The sequence below is a fragment of the Delphinus delphis genome, chromosome 3 (genome assembly GCF_949987515.2).
Source record: "Delphinus delphis chromosome 3, mDelDel1.2, whole genome shotgun sequence".
In the NCBI taxonomy this organism is placed as follows: Eukaryota; Metazoa; Chordata; class Mammalia; order Artiodactyla; family Delphinidae; genus Delphinus; species Delphinus delphis.
Window position 1 is genome coordinate 18,923,802 of NC_082685.1, and position 15,639 is coordinate 18,939,440.

The 15,639-nt window shown below is 38.8% G+C and overlaps 1 protein-coding gene and 1 pseudogene across 3 annotated transcripts in view; both read right to left on the reverse strand.

Moving 5' to 3' along the window:
- The window catches only part of RNF130 (ring finger protein 130), a 130,709-nt gene that overhangs the window by 57,079 nt on the left and 57,991 nt on the right, over positions 1-15,639 (reverse strand). The gene's annotated exons all lie outside the window — the stretch shown is intronic.
- LOC132421595 (rab-like protein 2A pseudogene) lies at positions 759-1,492 on the reverse strand (annotated as a pseudogene).

Genomic DNA, 15,639 nt, shown 5'->3' on the forward strand with positions numbered 1-15,639 from the left:
TTTTTTTTTTTTTTTTTGCGGTACGCGGGCCTCTCACTGTTGTGGCCTCTCCCGTTGCGGAGCACAGGCTCCGGACGTGCAGGCTCAGCGGCCATGGCTCACGGGCCCAGCCACTCCGTGGCATGTGGGATCTTCCCAGACCGGGGCACGAACCCATGTCCCCTGCATCGGCAGGCGGACTCTCAACCACTGCGCCACCAGGGAAGCCCTTTCACTTGATTTTAATGGCAAATCTGTGCCTGTGGTCTTGGCTTCACTGTTCACCAAGGTACTGGCTGTACCTACAAGAGCTCGTGAAATACCATAGGTGCTCAAAAATCCGTGAAGTGAACAGCTGTCTGCTCAAAACCATTTTTTAAAAAGTTTGTTGGGAGACTAAAAAGGATAAAGGATGGTAGGTCATGTGTAAAAAGGATGGAGGCTTCCCAAATTCCACGGGGATGGAAATGGGGGTAATCAAGGATTAGAAATCATTCCCTTGGTGGAGATGCAATGAATGGACCCTGAGGTCAGTTCTGGGAGAAAAAAAAAAACTCACCTAAATTTCTAAGAGACACACAAAGCATGTTCCCTGATTCTCTTTACTGTCTGGCCATGGAGGGAAGGTTGTAATACTGATCTCTAATTCTACTTTACGGTCTAATGTGGACCTCTTACATCGGTTGAGGGCACTTGCTGGTGCTATCCTCATCCCTGTCCCTGAGTACAGGGGAGGAGACAACTGTGAGAAGGTATCATGGGCAATGAAGTAGGGGAGGCAAATGGGATTGGTGGGTTTTCAGGAGGTTCGTGGGAGATGGCTTGGAAGGGCTTCTCAGTTTTGAGATGGGCTCACAATGCTGCCCCATTGCTTCTTAGTTGGGCATATCCTCCTCCTTCTGCTCCTTCTATCCAAGTCAAAGTCCTCAAGCTCCTGCAAAACCTCATCCATGAAGTGTACAGGGTGTTCTAAGACACAGCCAACTGAACTGCATCATTGGAAAGCTTTTCACTGTTGGTACCATCAGCGGTTGAGACAAAGTATGGGAGCAGGGAGAACTGGGCAAAACTGAAGATTTTGGGGGTCACCTTTATGTCTGCAACAATTTTTTTGGCCACCAGATGCACAGGATCTCTGGCCTGAACTCCCAAAGCCCCATTTCCCAAGGTGCTCAGGTTCTTGTAGGTGACTTTCCTCTGACATCAAACAGCACGATGTAGGTGTGGGCCTTGCAGTAGGAGGCATGTGTGCTCTGGAACTGCTCCTGGCTTGCTGTGTCCAAAAAGTCCACAAAGATGAGACCAGTAAGATACTGTCCACCATGGCCATGTGCTTATACAGGGTCAGGGTGTATGTGGACAGCTGCTGTGGCTGAAATCCATCTATGATAAATCTCTCCATAAATTTGGGCTTGCCCATGGTGCTGTCCCACTGGCAGATGATCTTCATGTTGTCATCAGCATTGTATTTCTCTTGGTTCAGCTCACAGGGTTTGGCTCTGTCCTGGGCCATTGGCTCCTGGCTATAGAGGGGCCCAGCCCAGGGGAAGGGACTCTTGTCACTGTCAGCCTGTCATTCCAGGAACCAGGCCCTCCGTCTGGCTCAGGGCCCAAGGAAGGCCTCAGAGAGGTGGTTCCCACATGCTGAGCCTGCCATTGGGGAGGCTTTGTCCTCTTGGATAGTCTTGGGTGAGGGCTGGAGACCAGGGATACTGCAGGTTGGCCAACCCTTGGCCAGCTGACCCCTAGGCCCTGCACACTGCCGTCCCTGGACCCTATATCATCCCAGACACCCTGCTAAAAGTTTTTAATCAGGAATATATGCTGGATTTTGGTAAATGTTTTTTTCCTGCATCTGTTGAGATCATATGGTTTTCCTTTTTTTGGTCTGTTAATATAGAAAATTATATTAATTTTTTTTTTGTGTGTGTGTGTGGTAAGCGGGCCTCTCACTGTTGTGGCCTCTCCCATTGCGGAGCACAGACTCCTGACGCGCAGGTTCAGCACCCATGGCTCATGGGTCCAGCTGCTCCGCGGCATGTGGGATCTTCCCGGACCGGGGCACGGACCCGTGTCCCCTGCATCGGCAGGTGGACTCTCAACCACTGCACCACCAGGGAAGCCCTGATTAATTTTTTGAATGTTAAATCAACCTGCATTCTTGGGATAAATGCCACCTGGTCATGATGAACTATCTTTTTTATATATTGTTAGATATGATTTGGTAAAATTTGTTTAGAATTTTAAAATCTATGTTCAAGAGGGATTCTGTAGTTTTCTGTTTTGTAATGTTTTTGTCTGGTTTTGATACCAGGATGATGCTGGCTTCATAGAATGAAATGGGAAGTATTCCTATCTTTTCAGTTTTCTGGAGTTGGCATAGAATTGTTATTATTTCTTCCTTAAGTTTTTGTAGAACTCACCAGAAACCATCTGTACCTGGAGTTTTCTTTTTTCGGATAGTTTTAAATGCAATTTCCTTAATAGATATAGGGCTATTTAATTTATCTATTCACCTTGAGTGAGCTTTGGTCATTAGTATGGAATGACCACACTAATGGAATTCATCCATTTCATAGAAGTTGTCAAATTTATTGGCATAAACTTGTTCACAAGATTTCCTTACTATCTCTATAATCTGTAGCGATGTCATCCCATTTTCGATATTGCTAATTTGTGCCTTCTCTTTTTCTCCTGATCAGTTTGGCCAGAGGCTTATCAATTTTATTGACTTTCTCAAGGAACTAATTCTTTGAGTAATTTTCTCTGTTTTTCTGTTTTCTAGTTCACCAACTGCTGCTCTGATCTTTCTTATTACCTTTCTTCTGTCTACTTTTGGTTTAATTTGCTCTTCTTTCTCCAATTTCTTAAGGTGTAAGCTGAGAGTATTAATTCCAGACATTCTTCTCTAATATAGAAATTGCTTTAGTGGCACATTCAAAATTTTGATATATTGTTTTCATTTTCATTCAGTTCAAATGATCTTCTAATTTCCCTTTTGATTTCTTCTTTAACTCATGGGTTATTTAGAAGTTCGTTTCCACATATTTGGGGGTTTTCCAGAGATTTTTCTGTTACTGATTTCTAATTTAACTCCAGGAGGTCAGAGAACATATTTTGTGTGACTTGAATCCTCTTAAAATTTTGAGACTTGTTTTATGGCCCAGAGAGCATTTCCAAAGAATGTATGTTCTGCTTTTGTTAGAGGGAGTGTTCTGTAAACATCAATCAGGTAAAGTTAGTTGATTATGCTGTTCAAGTCTTTTACGTACTCAATGATTTTCTGTCTCCTTATTCTTTCAATTGAGAGAGGGGTAATGAAATCAGACTATAATTGCAGGTTTGTCTATTTCTCACTGCAGGTCTATCAGTTTTCACTTCATTTTTTTTTTAGCTTTGTTATTACCTGCATAAGTGTTTAAGTGTATCCCTGGCAACAGGTTTGCTCTGAAATCTCCTGATATTAATTAGCCTCTTCAACTTTATTTTGATTTGTGTTGGTTTTGTGTAGCCTTCTTCACCCTTTTAACCTATTTATATTTTTATATTTAAAGTAGGTTTCTTACAAGCAGCATATGGTTGGGTCTTCCTTTTTTAATCCAATCTGCTAACCTCTGCTTTTAACTGCGTGTTTAGAGGGTATACTTTAATGTGGCTATGATATGATTATGTTTATGTATATCATTTTGGTATTTGTTATCTATTTGTCCCATCTGTTCTTTATTCCCTTTTCCTGCTTTTTTCTGTTTTGTTTAGGATTGAGTTTTTTGTTTTGTTTTGTCTTGTCTTTTTACAATTTCATTTGTCTCCGTTGGATTTAGCTATAACTCTTTGTAGTGTTACTTTAGTGGTTACTTTAGGTTTTAAGTATGCATCTTTAACTTATCACAGTCTAATTTCAGGTGATTATACTACTTTACATATAGTGTAAGAGCCTTACGACAGTATTCTTTCATTTCATCCCTCTCAGCTTTTGTGCTGTTGTCACCCATTTTACTTATATAACTCCACTATATATTATCACATTTCTTTATACAAATATCTTACAAATTAAAAAATCTTTTAATTGTGGTAAAAACATGTAACATAAAATTTACTATCTTACCCATCTCTAAGTGTACACTTTGGTAATGTTATGTACATTCACATTTTTATGCATCAAATCTCCCAAACTCTTTTGTCTTGCAAAACTGAAACTCTATATATCCATTAAACATTCCCTCCTTCCACCCCCACCCCGAGTCTCTGGCAACCACCATTTTACTTTCTGTCTTTGAATTTGATTACTCTAGGTACCTCATGTAAGAGGAATCATACAGTATTTGTCTTTTTATGACTGGTTTGTTTCACTTGCCATAGTGTCCTCAAGGTTCCTCCACAATGTAGCATGTGTCAGAATTTTCTTCCTTTTTAAGGCTGAATAATAATGAGGCTTAATAATATTTAAGGCTGAGTGATATTGTATGTATACACTACATTTCCTTTATACATTCATCTATTGATGTACACCCAAGTTGCTTCCACTTTTGGCTATTGTGAATAATGCTGCTATTGAACATGGGTATAAAATAATCTCATTGAGATCCTGCTTTCAATTCTTTTGGTATATACCCAGAAGTGAAATTGCCAGGTCGTATGGTATTTCTATGTTTAATATTTTGAGGAATTGCTATACTGTCTTCCACAGTGGCCTCACCATTTTGCAATGCCTAAGGGTTCTAGTTTCTCCTCATCCAAGAAATATTTATTTTGTTTTTTAAAAAATATTAGCTCTAATGATTGTGAAGTGATATTTCATTGTGGTTTTGATTTGCATTTCCCTAATGATTAGTATGTTGAACATCTTTTCATGTGGTTATTGGCCATTTGTATATCTCTCTTTTTTGGGTTGCTTTGGGTCTTAGTTGTGGCACGTGGGATCCTCGAAGCGGCATGTGGGATCTTTTGTTGAGGCACACGGACTTCTCTAGTTGTGGTGCGCGGGCTTAGGTGCCCAGCGGCATGTGGGATCTTAGTTCCCCAACCAGGGATTGAACACACATCCCCTGCATTGGAAGGCAATTCTTAACCACTGGACCACCAGGAAGTCCCTGTATATCTCTTTTTGAGAAATGTCTTTTTAAGTCTTTTGCATATTTAAAAAACCAGGTTTGCCTGTTTTGTTGAATTGTGGGAGTTCTTTATATATTCTGGATATTAACCCTTGCCAGATACACAATTTGCCAATATTGTCTCCTATTCTGTGGGTTGCCTCTTCATTCTAATTTACTGTGTCCTTTGCTACACAGACCTTTAAAATTTTGATGCAGTCCAATTTATCTATAATTTTTATTACTTGTACATTTAGTGTCATATCTAAGAAGTCACTGCTAAATCCAATGTTATGAAGCATTTCCCTTATATTGTTGTATAGTTTTAGCTCTTATGCTAAGGTCTCTGACCCATTTCAAGTTAATTTTTGTACATAGTGTAAGGTAATGGTCCAACTTCATTTTTTTGCATGTGGATATCCAGTTTTCCCAGCATCATTTGTTGAAAAGACTGTCTGTTCCTCACTGAATGGTCCTGGCACCTTATCAAAAATCATTTGAACATATATGTGAGGGTTTATTTCTGGGCTCTCAATTCTATTCCACTGGTCTGTCTGTATGCCAGAACCACACTGTTTTGATTACTGTAGCTTTGTACTAAGTTCTGAAATCCAGAAGTTTGAGATCTCCAACTTTGTTCTTCTTTTTCAAGGTTGTTTTGACTATTTGGACCCCTTGAGATTCAATATGAATTTTAGGATAGGATTTTCTATCTTTGCAAAAAAGCAATTGGGATTTTGATAGGGATTGCACTGAATCTGGGTACTATTGTCATCTTTACGATATTAAGTCTTCTAACCCATGAACATAGTATGACTTTCCAATTATTTGCATCTTTAATTTCTTTCAGCAACGTTTTGTAGTTTTCAGTGTATAAGTCTTTTACCTCCTTGGTTAAGTTTATTCTTAAATATTTTACTCTTTTTGATGCTATTGTAAATGCATATTGTTTCCTTAATTTCCTTTTTGTTCAGTGTTAGTATACAGGATATATTTTGAAGGTAGATCTGAGAGGACTGATAGATTAAGTGTGGAATATGGGAGAAAGAAAGGGGTCAAAGATGATGCTGAGCAGCTTAGAGACATAAGGAAGATTCAGGAAGAGCAGATTTGGACGGGGAAATCAAAAGTTCAGTTTTGGGTGTATGAAGTTTGAGGAAGTATCCCGAGAACTAAGAAGTGACTACTGGAGATGGCAAGTAGAGGTCACGGTGGCCTCGACAATAATCGTTCAGTGGAAGGACAGGAAGAAAAGCCTGATGCAATGGCCTTCAACTAGCACAAGGTGGTGGTGTCAGTGTACCTTTTAAAATCTTACCAAATTTCCTCATAAAAATGCACAGAGAAACTTTGAGAGTAAAAGTAAAAGCCCACAAACATCTTTAACAAAACCAGGTGAAAGGGTATCTCATAAACCCCAGACTACAAGTAGGTGGGGTCAAACCACAAACTACAGCATTATTCTACAGATACACAATCAGCAGCTGTGCTGAAGTAGTGGAGGGAAGAGAAAACGGGTTCTGACAGTCCTAAGTGCTTGATCCATCCATTATGAAGCTCCCATCAGTCTTTCATCTGATTTTAGCATCCACAGATGAGCACTATAAATCCATCATTTCATTGAGGGTAATGAAATGGTGATTTTCTAATTCTATAATTCATTTGTTAGTTGGAATTCTTCTATAAAGAAGTTTCCCTCATCAACTAGCTGGTTACTATGCAATACAATTTGTACAGAAAAAACAGATGAGTCAGTTTTTAAAAACTGATTTTCAGAATAACAAATTGGTTCTCTAACAACCTGCAGTTTCAATCAACTGCAATATTTATTCCCTGAATGCTCAGTCTCATATTTGACTGATATAGGGAGCTCCTTTAAGATGGCACCCAGGTCATTTTGATACCACCACAGTAGTCTTCAATAGCTTCCTTGCTAATTGGTACAATATTCATCCTATAAATTTGCTTCCCTAAACCTAAAAAAAGCCTTTTCTCCAAGGATGCCTGGGTGGTTTTTTTTTGAGTGGGAAATGGTATTTGAAAATAACCCTAGAGCAGTCTGAGGGTGGAATGGGGTGGGAATGGAGATTCATTATTTTATTAAGAATATAAAATAATTTTCTAATTCTGTCATTCCTTCTGCATTTATTTGGCTGCATTGGGTCTTTGTTGCTGCACACAGGCTTTCTCTAGTTGTGGCGAGCAGGGGCTACTCTTTGTTGCAGTGCATGGGCTTCTCATTGCAGTGGCTTCTCTTGTGGCAGAGCATGAGCTCTAGGCACGTGGGCTTCAGTAATTGAAGCATGCAGGCTCAGTAGTTGTGGCTTGCGGGTTCTAGGGCACGCAGGCTTTGGTAGTTTTGATACGTGGGCTCAGTAGTTGTGGCTCACGGGCTCTAGAGCACAGGCTCAGTAGTTGTGGTGCACAGGCTTAGCTGCTCTGCGGCATGTGGGATCTTCCCGGACCAGGGATAGAACACCCCCTGCACTGGCAGGTGGATCCTTAATCACTGTGCCACCAGCGAAGTCCCCTTCTACATTTATTAGTTGGAATTCTTCTATAAAGAGAGGTATTCATTGTTACTGGGTTGTCATTGCCATGGACAGAGGAGCTCTGTATTCTTTAGTAAAAGGAAAATAAACCAGGAGTCCATACTGACATTTTCAATTCAATAAGATTAAAGGATTATTATAATATTTCTGTATTTTAAATATTTATTCTCTTACTCTGATTCTTGCCTTCTAATATCATCAACATAATTACTTATTTGCTTTATTCTACAATCTACATATAATAGTTTCAAAATAACAATACTACCAACAATAAGGTTATTAAATGCAGCTTAGACTTTTTTCTTTTTGCCAATAGAGTAATTTTTTTAATATAGTCTCACATGACATCATATTTGAATTTTATTGCCCTTTTACCAGAAATATAAAGAAAAAATTATGTGGAAGAAAAAAATGTAATCAGAAACAATAAGTTAACCAAAAGAAATACCCAAGTAAGGAACAGTAAAATTGCATTTAAGAAAATTCAATAGATATCCATTAAGATTTTTCTATCACTGACACAAAATATGAATTTGATTTTTTAACACCATTTAAACCATTTCTTCACCAAAAATACAAATATAAAACAAAAAGGCCAGTTTAACATTCTAGCTCTCAAAAATGAAATCTTAATTGGTGTTGCACTCCCATTTAGCTCACATACTCTGTACATCACTATTTAGTGATGGTTCTGTTTTCAAAAGAAAAATTAGACAAAATAACTATTTTTCAAAAGAGGTCAGTTGTCAATATTCTTTTTAATGATAAAATATATACTCTTTAAAATAAAATAAGCTTAGAGACAAAGAAATGAATTTCAGTGACTATCAGTATATTCCTAAGAAACAAAAGCTGATGTTTTATTCCAATTTCTATGGTAAACTGAGTTATTATGATAATATATAATATCAAGAAAAGAAAAGCTTTTGATACCTCAGAACTGCAACATAAAAAGAATTTAATTTGGGAAGTTAAATTCAGGATTAAAGGATAATAAACTTCTTCTTGGAACTTTTCATCTTAGTCATCTGATCTTTAATACAGATCCTCACACAAGAGATGATTCAGTCTTATACTGTGGGTTGCTTTATTTTTTTGCCCACAATACCAAACTTTTTTTAATCCAAGGAAACGTACCATTATTTTAAGACATATTATTATTTTTATATATTTTAGAAAGATAAAGACACTGCTAATTAATATTTGATTATATACTTTCTTATTCTTTATAATTTCTATTTTACACACAGAGAAAAAAATTTAGACTTAATTGATCATATATTTTTTATCATGCATCAGTCTTCTGCAAACATAAAAGGAAAATGTGGACCAACCAAACCAGTAAACCTTTTCCTAAAGCTTGTTTGTATTCTTTTTTTTTATCTCTCTTAATTCTTTTAAAAATTTTTTTATACAGCAGGTTCTTATCAGTCATCAATTTTATACACATCAGTGTACACATGTCAATCCCAATCGCCCAATTCATCACACCTCCACCCCCACCCCCCTGCCGCTTTCCCCCCTTGGTGTCCATACGTTTGTTCTCTACATCTGTGTCTCAATTTCTGCTGTGAAAACTGGTTCATCTGTTCCATTTTTTAGGTTCCACATATATGTGTTAATATACGATATTTGTTTTTCTCCTTCTGACTTACTTCACTCTGTATGACAGTCTCTAGATCCATCCACATCTCAACAAATCACCCAATTTTGTTCCCTTTTACATATGTACCACATATTTATCCATTCGTCTGTCGATGGGCATTTAGGTTGCTTCCATGACCTGGCTATTGTAAAGAGTGCTGCAATGAACATTGGGGTGCATGGATCTTTTTGAATTATGGTTTTCTCTGGGTATATGCCCAGTAGTGGGATTGCTGGATCATATGGTAATTCTATTTTTAGTTTTTTAAGGAACCTCCTTACTGTTCTCCATAGTGGCTGTATCAATTTACATTCCCACCAACAGTGCAAGAGGGTTCCCTTTTCTCCCCACCCTGTCCCAGCATTTGTTGTTTGTAGATTTTCTGATGATGCTCATTCTAACTGATGTGAGGTGATACCTCATTGTAGTTTTGATTTGCATTTCTCTAATAATTAGTGATGTTGAGAAGCTTTTCATGTGCTTCTTGGCCATCTGTATGTCTTCTTTGGAGAAATGTCTATTTAGGTCTTCTGCCCATTTTTGGATTGGGTTGTTTGCTTTTTAATATTGAGCTGCATGAGCTGTTTATATATTTTGAAGATTAATCCTTTGTTGATTCATTTGCAAATATTTTCTCCCATTCTGAGAGTTATCTTTTTGTCTTGTTTATGGTTTCCTTTGCTGTGGAAAAGCTTTGAAGTTTCACTAGGTCCCATTTGTTTATTTTTGTTTTTATTTCCATTACTCTAGGAGGTGGATCAAACAAGATCTTCCTGGGCTTCCCTGGTGGTGCAGTGGTTGGGAGTCTGCCTGCCGATGCAGGGGACACGGGTTCGTGCCCCGGTCCGGGAAGATCCCACATGCCGCGGAGCGGCTAGGCCCGTGAGTCATGGCCGCTGAGCCTGCAGGTCCAAAGCCTGTGCTCCGCAATGGGAGAGGCCACAACAGTGAGAGGCCCGCATACCGCAAAAAAAAGATCTTGCTGTGATTTACGTCAAAGAGTGTTTGTTCTTCCTATGTTCTCCTCTAAGAGGTTTTTTTTTTTTTTTTTTTTTTTTGCGGTATGCGGGCTTCTCACTGTTGTGGCCTCTCCCATTGCGGAGCACAGGCCCCAGACGCGCAGGCTCAGTGGCCATGGCTCACGGGCCCAGCCACTCCGCGGCATGTGGGATCTTCCTGGACCAGGGCACAAACCCGTGTCCCCTGCATCGGCAGGCGGACTCTCAACCACTGCGCCACCAGGGAAGCCCTCTAAGAGTTTTATAGTGTCCGGTTTTACATGTAGGTCTTCAATCCACTTTGAGTTTATTTTTGTGTATGGTGTTAGGGAGTGTTCTAATTTCATTCTTTTACATGTAGCTGTCCAGTTTCCCCAGCACCACTTACTGAGGAGACTGTCTTTTCTCCATTGTATATCCTTGCCTCCTTTGTCATAGATTAGTTGACCATAGGTGTGTGGGTTTATCTTTGGGCTTTCTATCTTGTTCCATTGATTTATGTTTCTGTTATTGTGCCAGTACCATATTGTCTTGATTACTGTAGCTTTGTAGTATAGTCTGAAGTCAGGGAGTCTGATTCCTCCAGCTCCGTTTTTTTCCCTCAAGAATGCTTGGCTATTCGTGGTCTTTTGTGTCTCCAAACAAATTTTAAGATTTTTTTGTTCTAGTTCAGTAAAAAATGCCATTGGTAATTTGATAGGGATTGCATTGAAACTGTAGATTGCTTTGAGTAGTATAGTCATTTTCACAATATTGATTCTTCCAATCCAAGAACATGGTATATCTCTCCATCTGCTGGTATCATCTTTAATTTCTCTCATCAGTGTCTTATAGTTTTCTGCATACAGGTCTTTTGTCTCCCTAGATAGGTTGATTCCTAGGTATTTTATTCTTTTTGCTGCAATGGTAAATGGGAGTATTTTTTTAATTTCTCTTTCAGATTTTTCATCATTAGTGTATAGGAATGCAAGAGATTTCTGTGCATTAATTTTGTATCCTGCAACTTTACCAAATTCACTGATTAGCTCTAGTAGTTTTCTGGTGGTATCTTTAGGATTCTCTATGTATAGTATCATGTCATCTGCAAACAGTGACAGTTTTGCTTCTTCTTTTCCGATTTGGATTCCTTTTATTTCCTTTTCTTCTCTGATTGCCGTGGCTAGGACTTCCAAAACTATATTGATTAATAGTGGTGAGAATGGACATCCTCGTCTTGTTCCTGATCTTAGAGGAAATGCTTTCAGCTTTTCACCATTGAGAATGATGTTTGCTGTGGGTTTGTCGTATATGGCCTTTATTATGTTGAGGTAGGTTCCCTCTATGCCCACCTTATGGAGAGTTTTTATCATAAATGGGTGTTGAATTTTGTCAAAAGCTTTTTCTGCATCTATTGAGATGATCATATGGTTTTTTCTTCTTCAATTTGTTAATATGGCATATCACATTGATTGATTTGTGTATATTGAAGAATCCTTGCATCCCTGGGATAAATCCCACTTGACCATGGTGTATGACCCTTTTAATGTGTTGTTGGATTCTGTTCGCTAGTATTTTGTTGAGGATTTTTGCATCTATATTCATGAGTGATATTGGTAATTTTCTTTTTTTGTAGTATCTTTGTCAGGTTTTGGTTATCAGGGTGATGGTGGCCTCATAGAATGAGTTTGGGAGTGTTCCTTCCTCTGCAAATTTTTGCAAGAGTTTGAGAAGGATCAGTGTTAGTTCTTCTCTAAATGTTTGATAGAATTCACCTGTGAAGCCATCTGGTCCTGGACTTTTGTTTGTTGGAAGATTTTTACTCAGTTTCAATTTCATTACTTGTGATTGGTCTGTTCATAATTTCTGCTTCTTCCTGGTTCAGTTTTGGAAGGTTATACCTTTCTAAGAATTTAAGAAGAATTTCTTAAATTTAAGAATTTCTAAGAATTTAGAAGAAATTCTAAGAATTTCTTCCAGGTTGTCCATTTTATTGGCATAGAGTTGCTTGTAGTAGTCTCTTAGGATGCTTTGTATTTTTGCGGTGTCTGTTGTAACTTCTCCTTTTTCATTTCTAATTTTATTGATTCCAGTCCTCTCCCTTTCTTGATGAGTCTGGCTAATGGTTTATCAATTTTGTTTATCTTTTCAAAGAACCAGATTTTAGTTTTATTGATCTTTGCTATTGTTTTCTTTGCTTCTGTTTCATTTATTTCTGGTCTGATATTGATGATTTCTTTCCTTCTGCTAACTTTGGGTTTTGTTTGTTCTTCTTTCTCTAGTTCCTTTAGGTGTAACATTAGGTTGTTTGAGATTTTTCTTGTTTCTTGAGGTAGGCTTGTATAGCTGTAAGCTTCCCTCTTAGAACTGCTTTTGCTGCATCTCATAGGTTTTGGATTGACATTTGTCTCCAGGTATTTTTTGACTTCCTCTTTGATTTCTTCAGTGATCTCTTGGTTATTTAGTAATGTGTTGTTTAGCCTCCATGTGTTGGTATTTTTTATGTTTTTTTCTCCTGTAATTCATTTCTAATCTCATAGCGTTGTGGTCAGAAAAGATGCTTGATATGATTTCAATTTTCTTAACCTTACTAAGGCTTGATTTGTGACCCAAGATGTGATCTATCCTGGAGAATATTCTGTGCACACTTGAGAAGAAAGTGTAATCTGCTGTTTTTGGATGGGATGTCCTATAAATATCAATTAAATCTCTCTGGTCTATTGTGTCATTTAAAGCTTGTGTTTCCTTATTTTCTGTTTGGATGATCTGTCCATTGGTGTAAGTGAGGTGTTAAAGTCCCCCACTATTATTGTGTTACTGTCGATTTCCTGTTTTATAGCTGTTAGCCTTATGTATTGAGGTGCTCCTATGTTGGGTGCATATATATTTATAATTGTTATATCTTCTTCTTGGATTGATCCCTTTATCATATTATGTAGTGTCCTTCCTTGTCTCTTGTAAGATTCTTTATTTTAAAGTCTATTTTATCTGATATGAGTATTGCTACTCCAATTTTCTTTTGATTTCCATTTACATGGAATATCTTTTTCCATCCCCTCACTTTCAGTCTGTATGTGTCCCTAGGTCTGAAGTGGATCTCTTGTAGACAGCATATACATGGGTCTTGTTTTTGTATCCATTCAGCAAGCCTGTGTCTTTTGGTTGGAGCATTTAATCCATTCACGTTTAAGGTAATTATCGATATGTGTGTTCCTATGATCATTTTCTTAATTGTTTTGGGTTTGTTTTTGTAGGTCCTTTTCTCCTCTTGTGCTTCTCACTTAGAGAAGTTCCTTTAGCATCTGTTGTAGAGTTGGTTTGGTGGTGCTGAATTCTCTTAGCTTTTGCTTATCTGTAAAGCTTTTGATTTCTCCATCGAATCTGAATGAGATCCTTGCTGGGTAGGGTAATCTTGGTTGTAGGTTCCTCCCTTCATCACTTTAAGTATATCATGCCACCCCCTTCTGGCTTGTACAGTTTCTGCTAAGAAATCAGCTGTTAACCTTATGGGAGTTCCCTTGTATGTTATTTGTCATTTTTCCCTTGCTGCTTTCAATAATCTTCCCTTGTGTGTTATTTGTCGTTTTTTCCTTGTTGCTTTTAATAAATTTTTCTTTGTCTTTAATTTTTGCCCATTTGATTACTATGTGTCTTGGCATGTTTCTCCTTGGGTTTATCCTGTATGGGACTCTCTGTGCTTACTGGACTTGGGTGGGTATTTCCTTTCCCAGGTTAGGGAAGTTTTCTACTATAATCCCTTCAAATATTTTTTCAGGTCCTTTCTCTCTCTCTTCTCCTTCTGGGACCTCTATAATGCAAATGTTGTTGTGTTTATTGTTGTCCCAGAGGTCTCTTAGGCTGTTTTCATTTCTTTTCATTCTTTCTTCTTTATTCTGTTCTGCAGCAGTGAATTCCACCATTCCGTTTTCCAGGTCACTTATCTATTCTTCTGCCTCAGTTTTTCTGCTATTGATTCCTTGTAGTGTAGTTTTCATTTCAGTTATTGTATTGTTCATCTCTGTTTGTTTGTTCTTTAATTCTTCTAGGTTTTTGTTAAACATTTCGTGCATCATCTTGATCTTTGCCTCCATTGTTTTACCGAGGTCCTGGATCATCTTCACTATCATTATTCTGAATTCTTTCTCTGGAAGTTTGCCTACTTCAGCTTCATTTAGTTGTTTTTCTGGGGTTTTATCTTGTCCCTTCATCTGGTACATAGCCCTCTGCCTTTTCATCTCATCTATCTTTCTGTGAATGTTGTTTTTGTTCCACTGGCTGCAGGACTGTAGTTCTTGCTTCTGCTGTCTGCCCTCTGGTGGATGATGCTATCTTAGAAGCTTGAGCAAGTTTCCTGATGGGAGAGACTGGTGGTGGGTAGAGATGGGTGTTGCTCTGGTGGGCAGAGCTCAGTAAAACTATAATCTGCTTGTCTGCTGATGGGTGGGGCTGGGTTCCCTCCCTGTTGGTTGTTTGGCTTGAGGCAACCCAACACTGGAGCCTACCCAGCTCTTTGGTGGGGCTAATGGCAGACTCTAGGAGGGCTCACGCCAAGGAGTATTTCCCAGAACTTCTGCTGCCAGTGTCCTTGTCCTCACGGTGAGCCACAGCCACCCCCTGCCTCTGCAGGAGACCCTCCAACACTAGCAGGTAGGTCTGGTTCAGTCTCCTCTGGGGTCACTGCTCCTTCCCCTGGGTCCCGATGCACACTTCTTTGTGTGTGCCCTCCAAGAGTGGAGTCTCTGTTTCCCTCAGTCCTGTCAGAGTCCTGCAGTCAAATCCCGCTAGCCTTCAAAGTCTGATTCTCTAGGAATTCCTCCTCCTGTTGCCGGAGCCCCAGGTTGGGAAGCCTGACGTGGGGCTCAGAACCTTCACTCCAGTGGGTGGACTTCTATTGTATAAGGGTTCTCCAGTTTGTGAGTCACCCACCCAGCAGTTATGGGATTTGATTTTATTGTGATTGCACCCCTCCTACCGTCTCATTGTGGCTTCTCCTTTGTCTTTGGATGTGGGCTATCTGTTTTGGTGAGTTCCAGTGTCTTCCTGTCGATGATTGTTCAGCAGTTAGTTGTGATTCTGGTGTTCTTGCAAGAGGGAGTGAGAGCACGTCCTTATACTCTGCCATCTTGGTTCTATCCTGTGGCCTGCTTTTTAAAAATTCCATATACTCGGTATACTTGATGAGTCCTGTCCTCATCATTGTTTGAAAACATTTTCTTATCAATGGCCCAGAGTTTCACATTTACAGGAGCTTGTTCTCAAGTACCTCCTTGCTGCTGAAAGCTCCAGCTTAGACTTTTTTTTTATCCTTTGAATGTATCCCAATAGAAATGTACTGTTAAAGAAAAGTCCCCTAAAACAATTAATTTCTCTATGTGCTTATATCATCATCTTGAAATATA